Genomic DNA, 12938 nt, shown 5'->3' with positions numbered 1-12938 from the left:
TTTCTGAGCTCCTCGGTGGGAAACCGTCACAAGGATCCAGTCAGGGGCTTAACCAGAGCGACCACCATGGCCTCGATGGCTTTCCCGGCTTGTCATGATTTGCTGCTACTTCATCCACCCACCAGCCTGAGGCCAAACCCTGAGCAGATCACACGAGGCTTTATTAAGTCTGGACAGGGGGGAATGAAACTTGTTTGCATAGGAAGGGTCTGTCCGTGCTGGTGGGTGAAGGAGTCAGGCTGTACCTGCGCTGGCTGCAGGGACCGAGGGGTCTCACCAGGGATCACCAGACTGCTCCGCCCCCATCGAACCATGCTTCTGCCTCTACAAGGACAGGGCCAAATACGCTGTTAAGTTCAACCTATCTCATTTTTTCCTTGTTTGCCATGTTCAGATTAAAACCAACAACCCGAGGATGATGCTACGACCCTCCTCTGCGCACTTACGCACAATCGCAGAGTCCTACCCCTCATTAGCAACGCACATAACAAATCAGCACAGGCAAACGCCCTGGCACGGGCTCTGCCCCAGGACAGAGCTGGGCAAGCCATGGGCATGGCCAGCAGCTCTCCCATGCAGAGGAGATGGAATTCCAGCCCTGCTCCAGGGTCAGGCACCATCACTGCTCCGCGGAGGCATCGCGGTGGCTCCGTGGCATCTCTCTGCAGCCCCACGGCAAGCTGGCTGGCAGCAATCCCACCCCCCCGGGAAGAAACAGGCCGGTGCCAGGCTGGGAGCCAGCCCACCGGTGGGCCCTTCAGCAGAGGGGCTCCCCCAGAGTGCCTCCCCCGTCTCCTCCAGCACGACGCGCGTGGGATCGCTGCTGGCGCTCCGCGGCGTGAGGGGCTGCGGCAAATTAAACGTGGGAGGTGAACGGCAGAGGCATGTGCACGAAAAGCAAAACACACAGATCCTGGCTACGGGCAGCTCGCGCTGGTATTTCTCTGGATCTTAAGAGGTAAAATCTTGGCAGTCACAACGAAATTCAGTGTTGGGGGTTTGGGTCTGGCCCCCAGCTCGCGGCGTGGAGGCACCAGCACGGGCAGCACCAGGAGCAGCATCCTGGTGTGACACTGCCCCCGGGCACGCGGCCCCGCATCACACCCCGTCCCCACCCCGGGAAACAAAGCAAAGCAAAGCGGCTCCTCATGCCTAAAACAAGACGTTCAGACAATGCTGCTCTCACTGCTCAGAAAAACGTTCCTTATTATGCTAGTCTGTCATCATCACGGTTTTTATACTTACATTTGATTAAATATGGCTATTTGTTCTTTTCTCAAGTAAGAAGTCAACCATTCCGGTGCGCATTGGCTACTTATGTCAATAAACATCTCTCCCATAACAAAAAGGACAGATAGAGCCCATTATAAAATCGAGAACCGGGTACCAGAAGGTGCCTGGCTTCCCCAGCCTCCAAGGAATAGCGTTTGGGAATGTTTTCCATTGCTGACAGCCGTAGCACCCCTCATCCCTCCAGACACTTCTCCTTCTCAGCTTCGCTTGTAAGAAGGTGCAGCAGTGCCGGCAGCCTCCGTCCCCCCGGCCGCCCAGGCCCTGTGCCCTGCGGACAAGTCACGACACCTCCCCGCGCCCGGGGGTTTGCTCCCACACACACCAGAGGCTTTGGGGAAACACGGTCCTTCCTTTGCATAACCCGCCGCTGATGGGAACCCCTTCATTTATTTCCTGATTCATGCAGCGCATGGCTCGACTTTTTGTTTTTCAGCTGGAGACCTGCCCAAGCGCAGTAATCCGTGACGAAGGGGAAGAGCTGGCGTTGAGAACAACTGTTCCCTGACCAAACCACTGCAATAATCATGGATTTAAATGTCATTTGGAAGCATCCATCTTCCCACTAAAAAGTAATTATCATTTCCAACTCATGCAGATTGGTAACACCATCCAGATCAAAAAAAGCATACATAATTCAGCTCTGCAAGTTCAGACCAGCAAAACAGCCCTGGTCTCAACCATGAAAACAGGGGCCCCGTAGCCACTGTTGCCCCCCGGCGCTTGTGGAGCTCGTGACGGCGGTGCAAGGGCAGGAGGAGGGAACGGGGAGGGGGAAGAGCCAGGTCAGTGTTGGCCCAGGGTTCCTGCAGGGCTCCCGCATGGAATCCCTTCCTCTCACCAGGGTCCAAGGTGGCTGTTCGCTGCCACCACTCCAGAAGCAGGTCCCCATCAAAAAAACAAGGGGGAAAAAACCAACCAACCAAACAAAAAACCCACATTGCTGCCAATTTCAAAGCCCCAGGCCTTGGGAGCAGACCGGTTTGCAAGCTCACGGCAGCAAAATGTTAAAGAGCTGCACTGCTGACAGCCACTGCCCTGCTCGCCCATTCCTCCGTCTTTCACACAACCATAAGCACGATGAATATCATTTACAGAAACTGGTGGAAACGCAGGAGTCAGGAAGCCTCACCTCTTCCTTCCTCTGCCTTGTCAATGATGAAGGAGTCTCTCAGTCTGTGAGCTGTGTGGCTAAATTTAATTTATAGACTTGCTTCAAGACCTGTTCTGTATCTTGTCTGAAAGAAGTCAATAGTGGCTAAATGGAAATTTTTTTAATAATTTGCTCGGCTTTAGCAAAGGCATTACGCACTGAGCCTTTGTAAAACCCTGATCACACGTGCTCCTGAAAAACACATCCGTGAGCCCTACTGATCTGCAGCTCCTCACTGCAGCCATGTTCCAGCTCGGCGAGGGCTTTCCTGCGCTGCCGCTGCCCAGGGCTCCCTGCAAGGGCCGGCCCCGCGCCTCTGCCCTTCCCGCACACAGAACCGGCTATTCCCGCTGGAAGGGCCAAAAATTAACCCAGTGGAAGGGAACTGCTGAGGGTGCTTCTGGCTGGCGGGAACACAGCGACGCCGGGAGGGGAGCGCACCCCCGTGAGGGCTCTCCCGGCCGGCGGGAGGGCAGCTCCTGCTCTCCTTTTCTGTTTGCTCTGCACTTGCCTGTAATTACTTTTTCTGTTCTCATCTTCCCCCTGCTGCCTGTGTGCATTTAAGGACGACAGTGAATCCCAATGGAGGAAATGCATTTGGCGAGCACCACTGCTGCCAGGAGCACTTCCACGAGGTGTTTTCCCTCCTTGGACCCCAGGCTCCCTCCCGCCACGGCCCCGGGGAACAGCGGGGCCGAGCTCCCGGCCGGCAGCGCTGGCGACACTCGCCTGCTCCGGCACCAGGGTGATGCGTGGCTGCTGCTTCCCCTCCCCACGCTGGACTGAATGAAGTCTGAAAAACGGTGAAAAATGAGTTGAGACGGAAAAGGTAACAGCTCAGGTCAGTTCTCATTAGCGCACCGTGCAACCTCCTCCTCCAGCCCGCTGCTGGCTCTCAGCATGGCAGGTTTTGGTGCCTCCCTCACAGTTTCTAGGCAAATTCACAGGGACATTCCAGCAAAGCCCATCCCCATCCCCTAGCAGCCAGACAGCCCATGGAGCCCAGATGAAAGGGCTGCACTCCCCCAGCCGAGGAACAAAACTCCAGCACGTGCCTCAAGTGCCCAAACAGCCCCGACACCAAATACCCAACACATCTGAGACCACTGCAGGGGCACAGGACGTTGCTGCCATCACCTCAGGAAACTTTGCAACCCTGAGCTAATGTTCAGCACCTGCCTGGGCTGCAGACACCTCCTCACAGCTGTGACTTCATAGCTGTGGGGAAAAAAAGGGGTTCAGCTCCCTGTGCCCCTGCCGGAGGGGCCAGACCCTGCTCAGGGATGGCTGCACGGGCAGGGGAGCCACCAGCTGCCATCAGGCACATCTAGAGTATATACTTCATTACCACCAAACAAGCCTGTTATACCTTAATTAAGACCTAATAAATGCTAATTTCATTTAATGAATATTCACCAACGATGGGCATACCACGGGTGAACTGGGAGGCAGAAATTCATCTATTCATGAGGCAGAACAGCAAAAACCTGGGTGCTGGCAAGAGCCGCAGGGTTTGGAGAGGTTCCCTGGGCAGAGACCTCCCGCCGGCACCAGTGCTCAGCGAGTTGGGCTGGGTGGGCTCATGGGAGGGGGCTTGGCAGGAGAGCTGGTGGCCAGCACAGATGCTGCGGGTGTGCAGAGCATCTCGGCAGCGGCTGTGGGCTGGGATCTCCAAACAGCCCCGGGAAAGGCAGAGCCTGGCCCGGAGAGCGAAAACCCGCCGGGTCCTCTGGGCAACCCCAGCAACGGCTCCGCTCCGCCGAAAAAGGAGGGGCAAAGGTGAACAGATTTCTGTCTAATAAATACATTCTTGACACTTTAAACGGTGGGGAAGGCTGTTTGCACAGACAGACACGCTCTCAGAAACCACCCGGCCAGCCCTGCCCTCGCCGGCCCCGGCCCAGCGTCATGCAGCCAGGACCCAGCGGGTGAGTGGGCTGTGGGATCGCCAGCTGTGGGCTTCTACTTTGAGCTACAAAATAAGCTTAAGTTTTATGCTGAAAAGACCTTGATATAATCATTACAAGAACAACATATCAGGCTAGCCAGAGCAGTACATTAAGAAAATCTAAAGAGAGAGGGAACGCTACGGAGAAAATTGAATTGCCCTTTAGCATTTAATGAGGTAGGGGAAAAAATAATTTTCATTAGGCTATCATCAGATACCAGAGGAAGAAAAAAAAAGAAAGGTTCCAGTATTAAGCAATAATAGATGAAAAATACATCTGTGCCAACCAGGATCAAAGTAATTACCATGCTAGGAAGTTGGCTCTGTTAGTTAAAACAGTACTCTAAAATTATCTGATCTCAAGTCAAGCAAGCTGAGCTCCACTTTGTTGCAGGTGCACAACAAAAAGTGTGGGCACAGCTGCCTAATTTACTGCTTCGCAAAGTCCTTTGCCTGATTTTGACTCCGTCAGGCGCGGGCTGTGGAAACCTCTGCTCCCCGCGCGCTTTGACAAACAACTCCAGACACGGGCTCAGTGAAATGGCTTCTGTCACCTCCTCGGGAGCCAGGGGGTGCCAGGGGGCTCCAGAGGCCGACTTGCCAAAACCCACTGACCAGCCTCAATCCAAAGCCAGCTGTCAGGCACATGAACCCCCGGCGGGGTACGCTCCTTCTGCCCATAGAGTTTTACAGCCTATGGGGTAGGGAAATACAACAACAAAATTCTAACAAGGAAGGGAAGTTGGAGATGCCAGACACATCATACAAGATCTAATTTCATCATTTTAAGGAACTAAATTACTCTCTGTATTACATCAATTAGCTGACATCAAAGCGAGGGAAAACGATCGGTCGGTCAGACAGAGGGACAGGGACCAGGCTCGGGAATTACAGATAATGGCATGCACGGCTGCAACGCAGCCTGTTAGAAATAAAAACCTCAGCAGCATCATCAGCAAGGAAAAAGCTCTCTGGGAGCCGGGGAAAGGGGCAGGAGGGGCAGGGGCTACCAGCAGCATGGCGAAGGTAAGAGGGAGCTGCTGTGCGTTAGCCGGGAGCCGCTGCGGGGCGGGTCACTGGCCAAGGGGGATGTGAAAGAGCTCAGGATTTAGAGAAAAAAATATCCCTGCTGTTTGCCTCAGACTGGTTTTATTTTTTTTCTAGCAGCGTTCAACCAAAATGCTTCAGCCACTCCTTACCAAAGGAAAATAATACATTGTTTGGCTATTTTTAAAAAAAAGTCACTTTTAAAAGATGTTTTGGAGCGTGGAAAGGGGGATGGGGGGCAAAGGGCTACTGACTCCAGGCTGTGCCATGTGCCACCTCCATGTACCCCCCCCACATCTGGGTGCAATTAGAAGCTGCTGACAAACCTGAGGCTGCATCAGAACTGTAACGAAATGAGCAGAGCTCAGCGCCCTTCACCCCTTCCATGCGCACACGTGAGACATTCCTCTGCTGGATACAAGGAGTTTTCAGCAGCCAGAACCGCGTGGGGTCAGGGCGACCGTGGCGTTCGGACCTCAACCCCCCCGCTGGCCTCGGCCGGGGGCAGCAGGGTCGGCCGCGGGCTGAGGCTCGGGGCCACGTCAGTTCCTCCCGACCAGGAGCACGGTTCTCAACAGCCGTGTGCGTTGTGGAGCGACCACATGGAAAAGGAAATCAATAAAGCTCTACTGAAAAAATGCAGGCTGGTGCTAACTAAAAGCAAGGGCTGCAAACTGAACTGAAATCAATTAAAAAATGAGAATTATCACAGCCATTAAAACGAAGAGCTGAGGCAAGTTGTTCATCCCCGTGCCAGCACACCACTGGTGCTCTTCAAGGGTTGTTTGCAGCATTTCCCAGATGACTTTTAAGTTCACCCAGTTACTCACTTCTTGGAACGGGATTTTGGGGGAGAAGTTAGTAACTTCCAGCCTCGACCCCCGCAAGGCTGCTGCCGGCTGCGCCGGGGCCCGCCCAGGTTTCACTGAGTTTGGGGCTGGGCCGGCGGAGACCCTCTGCTCCCCGCGGGAAGCCGCCAGCTCTGGGCACACTGGTGGGGATCCCGCCACGTCCGTCTCCCCCAGACCCGCACGGCTCCCCGCACTGTGAGCCGGCCCAGTTGTGCTGCCATGCGGCGGGGGGCCTCATCCCGGCTTCGGGCGCTGTCAGGGTGACTGACAGAGCCGGTAGGAAAACCAGAAATATTTCTGTGGGCTTTGCAGTGAGAGGGAAGCACCTGCAGGAGCATCAACCCGCGCAGGACCCACGGCTGAGCAAGGATGGGTGCTGAGCCCCGAGACCGGCCACCATTCCAGCAGCAAACCAAACATCGTGCTGATTTAACCACAGAATTCATTAATTAATGTCTAAATGCTTTGAGATTCTTAGATAAAAGGGGCTAATTAATTCTGGCCTGGCTTTCCTGCTTTTCTCCCTGATCTCAGCACATTTCTCTCCCAGTGCCCTAATTATAATTATTATTATTAGAAGCTTCTGAAGAAGCAGCAAAGCCTCTGATGTATAATTGACACACAAACCATCAGCCATCCAGTTTTTCTCTTCTCCTCTCCCTCTTTCACAACAAACGTGCTGTAAGCAGGGAAAATCCCTGCGAAGAGGGACGGCGGGTGTGCAGAAAACTAGGGAGGAGAGAGAAGTTATGATATAAAATAAAATCAGCACAGGACCTTCAAACCAAAGTCAATGAAGGTTGACTGTGAGAAATGGCATGTAGACCCTCACCCCAGTCGCCATGAAGCCCATCCCAGATGTGATGGTGTTTGAAGTCTGTTGTGCTAAGCCTGGATAAACAGCCTGACGGAGACAGAGCATTCCCCCTCCGCCCTGTCCCTCTGCAGCCCCCCAAGCCAGTGGAGATGCTCCATCATGGGCGGGGGGGTGGTGGGTGCCGAAGCACTTCTAAAACTGCCCCAAACCCCACTGTCGCAGCAGGCTGGGACATCTCCCCCTCCTCGACTTCTAGGAACTGTGAGAAGCAGGTTTTTGCATTCCTTCACCCAGGAAAAGGCTAACAGAAAACCTAACACTATTCAAACGCAAACGCCATCCCTAAGTGACTTGCAGGCAAGTGCTGCTCTACCGAGTAGCTGCATCCACTTCTGGGGCTGGCACCAGCCTCAGCCTCTGCCTGTCCGGGGCGTCACCCCCCATTTAATCGCTCTAACAAGCTGCTGCAGTGGGAAGAAACCATCACCCCTTGCTCTCCGAGCCCGCCTGGAAACGCAGAGGGAGCGTAAGCAAATGAGTGAAACCTCTGACAGATCCCGGGAGAAAGGGCGGAACGCTAAGGCAGTTCTTCACCGATAAATGCTGTTGTCTTGCGGTGGAGCACGGTGATTTGGATGACATTTGCACTGGGAAAGTGTTCATCTAAATCACTTCAACACCTCCTTTCACTTTGACATCTATATTATCATATTAGTTTTAATATCACATTACATACAGTTAAATTTCTGTTATAATGCTTCAGACATAAAAATGCAGTGTTGTGATATTCCAGAATTCAGAATTCTACAAGAAATTTCAAAAATTATAATGCCTGAGACTTATAAAAGTGTAATGTTGTGATATTTCAGAATTCTACAAGAAAATTCAAAAATTTGATTTTTTTTTCCTACTAAATTTGACATGAAAGCACACGTTGATGTGTAAGAACACGCAATGGGATGGAGACTGCTTTCTCATGTAGCTCTGACCTTACAGGCAGACGAGCTCATTGTTCTCAAATTTATATTCCTTTTATTCAGCTTCCACGGTTTTCACAGCCCTTTTTCCTCAAGTTTGGGCTATTTTTGGTTTTGTTTTTTTGGGGGGGTTTTTGGTTGTTTTGTTGGTTTTTTTCTCCAGGGGAAGATGGATGGTTGAGCCTGTCTTACAAAATAACAAACAGCAGGTCTGTTGCTACAGGTTCGGAGATAGCAAGGAATTACGAACCGAAAGGTGGGAGGGAGTTCTCTCGCTCAGCAGGCAGCACCCACCGGCAGCACGAGGCTCTGGCTGCCAGGGGCACCCGTGCAGTCGCCCCGGGGCCGACGCGGTCCTGCGGGAAGGAGCCACGGCTGCTGGGGCCAATGCCCACCCAGGGCAATCGCCCCCACCTGGGCATTGCCCCAGGCCAGGAGCAGCTTTCGGGGCCGCGGCCGCGCGGGCGATGTCCCCGGGCAGGACCCTGCGCTCACGCCCTTGTGCTTTGCGAGGCAGGCAGGGGCCTTTTCAGTGCCGGACGTTCATCACCTCTCTGCACCAACCCTTCAGGCTGTGGCTGCCCCCACTTGGGCCATTTTCCTGTCCTACTGTTCTCAATCAAATCTCATCCACTTACGTTGTCCTTTCACTTCTTCTTCTTACTGCTCCTTCTGCTTCAGTTTTGTTGCTGGTTTCGGTTTTTTATTTCTACTTCACATTCCCTTTCTCCGTCCTTGTCCCCACGACTTTAATCTCTCAACTGCTCTCTTGATGTCTCTTCCACACTTTATCTCTTCTGCTGGCGCCAACTGCAGTACCTGATCCCCACTGGAGCAGTAATCAGCAGCACTACCCAGGTAGCCAGGACTATCAGCAGGTGGGAACAGCGTGACCCCCCCTCAGCCAGCTCCCCACCACCACCATCCCACGGGCATCCCATCACCCCAGTGCTCCGCAGGCCAGTGCCCTCACCTCCACTCTCACCTTTGTTTCCAGCCTTGTGAAGCAAGTATTCTCCTTTCAACACCAAAAAAAAAAAATAAAAATGAAGCGTCGAAGCTTTTAAAAATATCACACATTATTCATATGGTAAATAAAAAATTGATTGCCTCTAGGTCTGAAGATAAGGTGATGTCGGTAAAGTGACAATTTGATTTAGATCACGCATTCATGCATGCGCAACACCTCAAACAGTTTTTGCATCCATGCATGAATTAAAGGTGTTGTGATTGATGACAGACGAAGGTCTAATTGGTGTTTTAATAAATACATTCTGACTTGGTAATCGAGCTAGATTTATCAGCAGAAAATGCCCCTGTCTAAATAAAATTGCCAAGGTAAAGCTGAGGAACAATGACAAATGCCATGCAAGTAATTGGCTCTGGGATCAGCGCTGGCAGCAGGATGGACATGCAGTAGATTTATTTGCATTTAGGATCAAGTATCTTCAGTAAAATTTCAGCAAGCAAACAAAACCAGGGAAGGACTTGACAGTAATGTTATTGGTTTGAACTCTCCCATATGTTCAAAGCCAGCAGCGCAGGGGGAGGAAGGGAACTGGCGGAGGCAACGGCTGCTCCCAGGCACAGTTCCTAAGTTAATGCAATTTTTGACCCTCCTGGGAGCGTCTGCGGACACCTGGGTGCTGCCATGGCCAGGACTTGAGTTGCTCTCCGCAGCTACCGGGTTCCTTCCTAGTCCATTCTACTCATTTAAATTTTCTATTTTAAAGTTTTTTCTATTTACATTTTCTGAACTTGCCAATCCAGTGTAAAAACCAGTACTGTTTGCCCATGGTCTCTCTGTCTGGGGCGGTCTACGATTCGTGCAAGAGAATTCCAGGCAGTCCCCAGGCAGCACATACACTTTTATCAGGAGCCTCCCCAACACTTTGCCATTTTACCAGCACTCCCGCTATCTTTCCTAAAATACTCAATTCTGGAAATGAACTTCTGAAAGAGTATCAGATTTGTTTGAAAATAAAAGTTCCCCAAATGGTGGAGAAAATAAGAGACCTGGTGTTAAAATACCAGAAGGCATATTAAATGAGCCAAAATATTTATATATATATAGATCTTTCTCAAAGTAACACGTGGTGAAGTTGATATTCTGAGTGGAAAGAGAAGCCCCAAGTGTATGGTAAGAAAGAGAAAGCGTTTAGAGAAATTGGTCAACCACGGTCACTGCTGTCAGTGTACCCCAAGTCATACAGACCCCTTGCACTTCATAACAAAAGCCTTTTCATCAGAGGAAAAACACTTCCGTGGTCAATTTACTCTTTTGGGCATCACTTTGCTGTGCAATAGCATTTCCGACTCTACCTGGACCCCCGTGCTGGCCTGCCTGGAGACACAGCCTGTCCCTGGGCGACTCGGCACTTGGCCAAACCAGCAGGTATGTCCTGGGGGGACCCTTCAGCTTCAGACATGTCCCCCCGGGGCGAGCAGAGGGCGAGGGCGGCTGCCTGTGCTGCAGGAGCTGCCGGGCCTCACCAGCACATGGGCATCCTTCCCAGGGAACGGGGTGGCCACAGTGGCCACGCTGCACCCGCCCAGCAGCAAAACAAAAGCGCTGAAGACTCAGCCCCGGGCGACTCCAGGCAGCTGCTGGTGGGCTCTGACAAAGCCCCTGGTGCTTTGAAATGGAGGTCGGAGGGTGGTGGCAGACCCTGTGCTTCCATACGTGTGACCTTTGAGCAAATTATTTCCGTGTTCTGGAAAAATCTGTCCTGTCTCTCACTACGAAGACGTGTGGCGATACCTCAGCAAATGTCTCCATCATTAATTCAGGTCATCTGTCAGCTTTTAATTGTTTCTGATTATGGTCTCTTCAAATCGATCCTTTTTTTAAACCTCTTTATCAGCCTAACCATCGCTGTCTGCTTAGCCAAATCCTTCTCTGGTAGCACTGTAGAAATCATTCAGGCTTGCTCAACCCAGATTTATCTGCCTTTCTACCTTTTAGTTCTCATCCACTAAGTGAAATCGTTGGCCAGACCAAAACGGGAGCATTGCTGAGCAATACTCTTTCAGTTCTCACCTGTATTTTTCATTGACAGTTTTGCAAGCATTTAGCCTGAAGAAGAAAAGTAAAATGAATAGCCCGGGTTGTAGGAAGAGCAGGAGGAGTGTGACTGTTAAGCATTTGCAGTGGAAGAAGAAGAAATTCAGGGAGTCATTCAGTGCTGCTGGCTTCCTTGCTTGGTACTTCCCGTTCCAAATACCGCTTGGCCATCAGGACTGGGGCATTTAAGAGCACCTTCCTCTGGGAAAATGACACTGATATGAGAGACTGATGGAGAACATTCCTTCTGCCAATAGTTTGCTTTCTGCCCTTCTGCCAAACATCTCCAGCTCGGTTACGTTTGGTGCACAGAGAATTAATTGCTGCCACTACCAACATCTTCCTTCTTCAAGTCCAGCCTTGCCCCCTGAAATTTAAGACTCTTCTGTATCTTTTTTAAAAATTTATTATTGATGTATTAATGTCTTAAACAGTTTTTCCTTGTACCTTCTATTACTTTAAATTGGTGCTCAAGAACTGGGAAGTGAAGTTTGCCTGGATGAAGGCAGCCTGGGTTAAGGAGCGAGGGCTCTCCTCGGCTCCTCGGGACGAGCCCCTGGAGCCAAGCACGGCTGCACGGCCTCTCTGTTAGCAAAAGGTGTGAACCCCCCGGGTAGGACCTTACACCAACCCGCCAGAAACAGGGAAGCCATGCAGGAACAGCGCCGACTGAACCCCCATGGTTGTTTCGCACTGACATATTCCTGATGTTTATTAAGAAAGAAATTCCAATCCTCCATTAATTAAAACACAGGTAAAACCAAATTAGTCTGAAGAATCAGAAAACACGTTCCCTCCCAGAGACCTAATTTTAGAATCACCCACATGAGCATTACTGCATACTCCTCGGCAGCTAAAGCAAAGAAATTCAGAATTAGATGAATGTCAACAAAGCATTAACGCTAAAGGCAGGGCCGGGGCAGTCTCCCCAGCGCAGCTACGGCGCCCTCGGCACCCAGCCGGGCGGGAGCCCGCCCCAACGCCGCCTATCGTGACTGCACACGCTCTGATCTAGAATGAAAGACCTTGAGATACATACATATATATATATATTTGCATACATATGAGTGAAAAACAGTTTACATTCAGACTTGAGTCCTGGTTTGGACACCTTTTTTAATTAGCAAAGCCAAAGTGTGTATCACTCCCGCTTCTTGAATATATATATTATAGACTGCTGACAGATGGTTATGGTAATACAGGAGGCACAATTTTTGAAAATTAGAACTCATGAACTCAAAAATACTCTGGAGATATGAAGCTATCATGTCAGCCTATGTTGTTCCAATTAATTGCAATCAATTGCTAATTGAGAGCTATTTTAAGACTTGTCATTACTCTGAACATAATGTGGAATAATTTGTGTGCTCCCCTTTACCCCCACCACAAATGACATTGGTGCAAAGAAATCTCAGGAAAAGGAGTAAAAAAGAGTAGTGGGGGCCTGATTCCTGATTCCCTTCTGCGTCTTTGCCAGGTACAATAAAAATAGAAGCTGTAGATTTAAAAAACATAGAAGACAAGGACTAAGACAAGGAAGCTCAGTCACTTGTTGGGGGTCCACCTCTAAAACTTTTCTAAATGGCAGCTCTGACATTATCGACTAAATACATTTGCTTACTCCCTGGATTCCCACAGTACAAATGTCTCTTGCTGAAACCCATGTCTTCAAAGAACATTGCACCTCAAATCCAGGCAATCATGGGGAAAGTGTCAAAGGCAGAAGACAAAGCGGAGCCCAGTTTGTATATTCTAGTGCAGGACTGGCTTGTCCAAAGACAGATCACAGAC

The 12938-nt window shown here is 50.9% G+C and overlaps 1 protein-coding gene across 3 annotated transcripts in view; it reads right to left on the bottom strand.

Moving 5' to 3' along the window:
• KCTD16 (potassium channel tetramerization domain containing 16) overlaps nucleotides 1–12938 on the bottom strand; it is a 91245-nt gene that overhangs the window by 11369 nt on the left and 66938 nt on the right. The window lies entirely within an intron of this gene.

This window comes from Athene noctua, chromosome 12 (assembly GCF_965140245.1).
Source record: "Athene noctua chromosome 12, bAthNoc1.hap1.1, whole genome shotgun sequence".
Lineage (NCBI taxonomy): Eukaryota > Metazoa > Chordata > Aves > Strigiformes > Strigidae > Athene > Athene noctua.
Note: the sequence above shows the minus strand (reverse complement) of the source record. Positions and strands in the feature narration are given on the sequence as shown.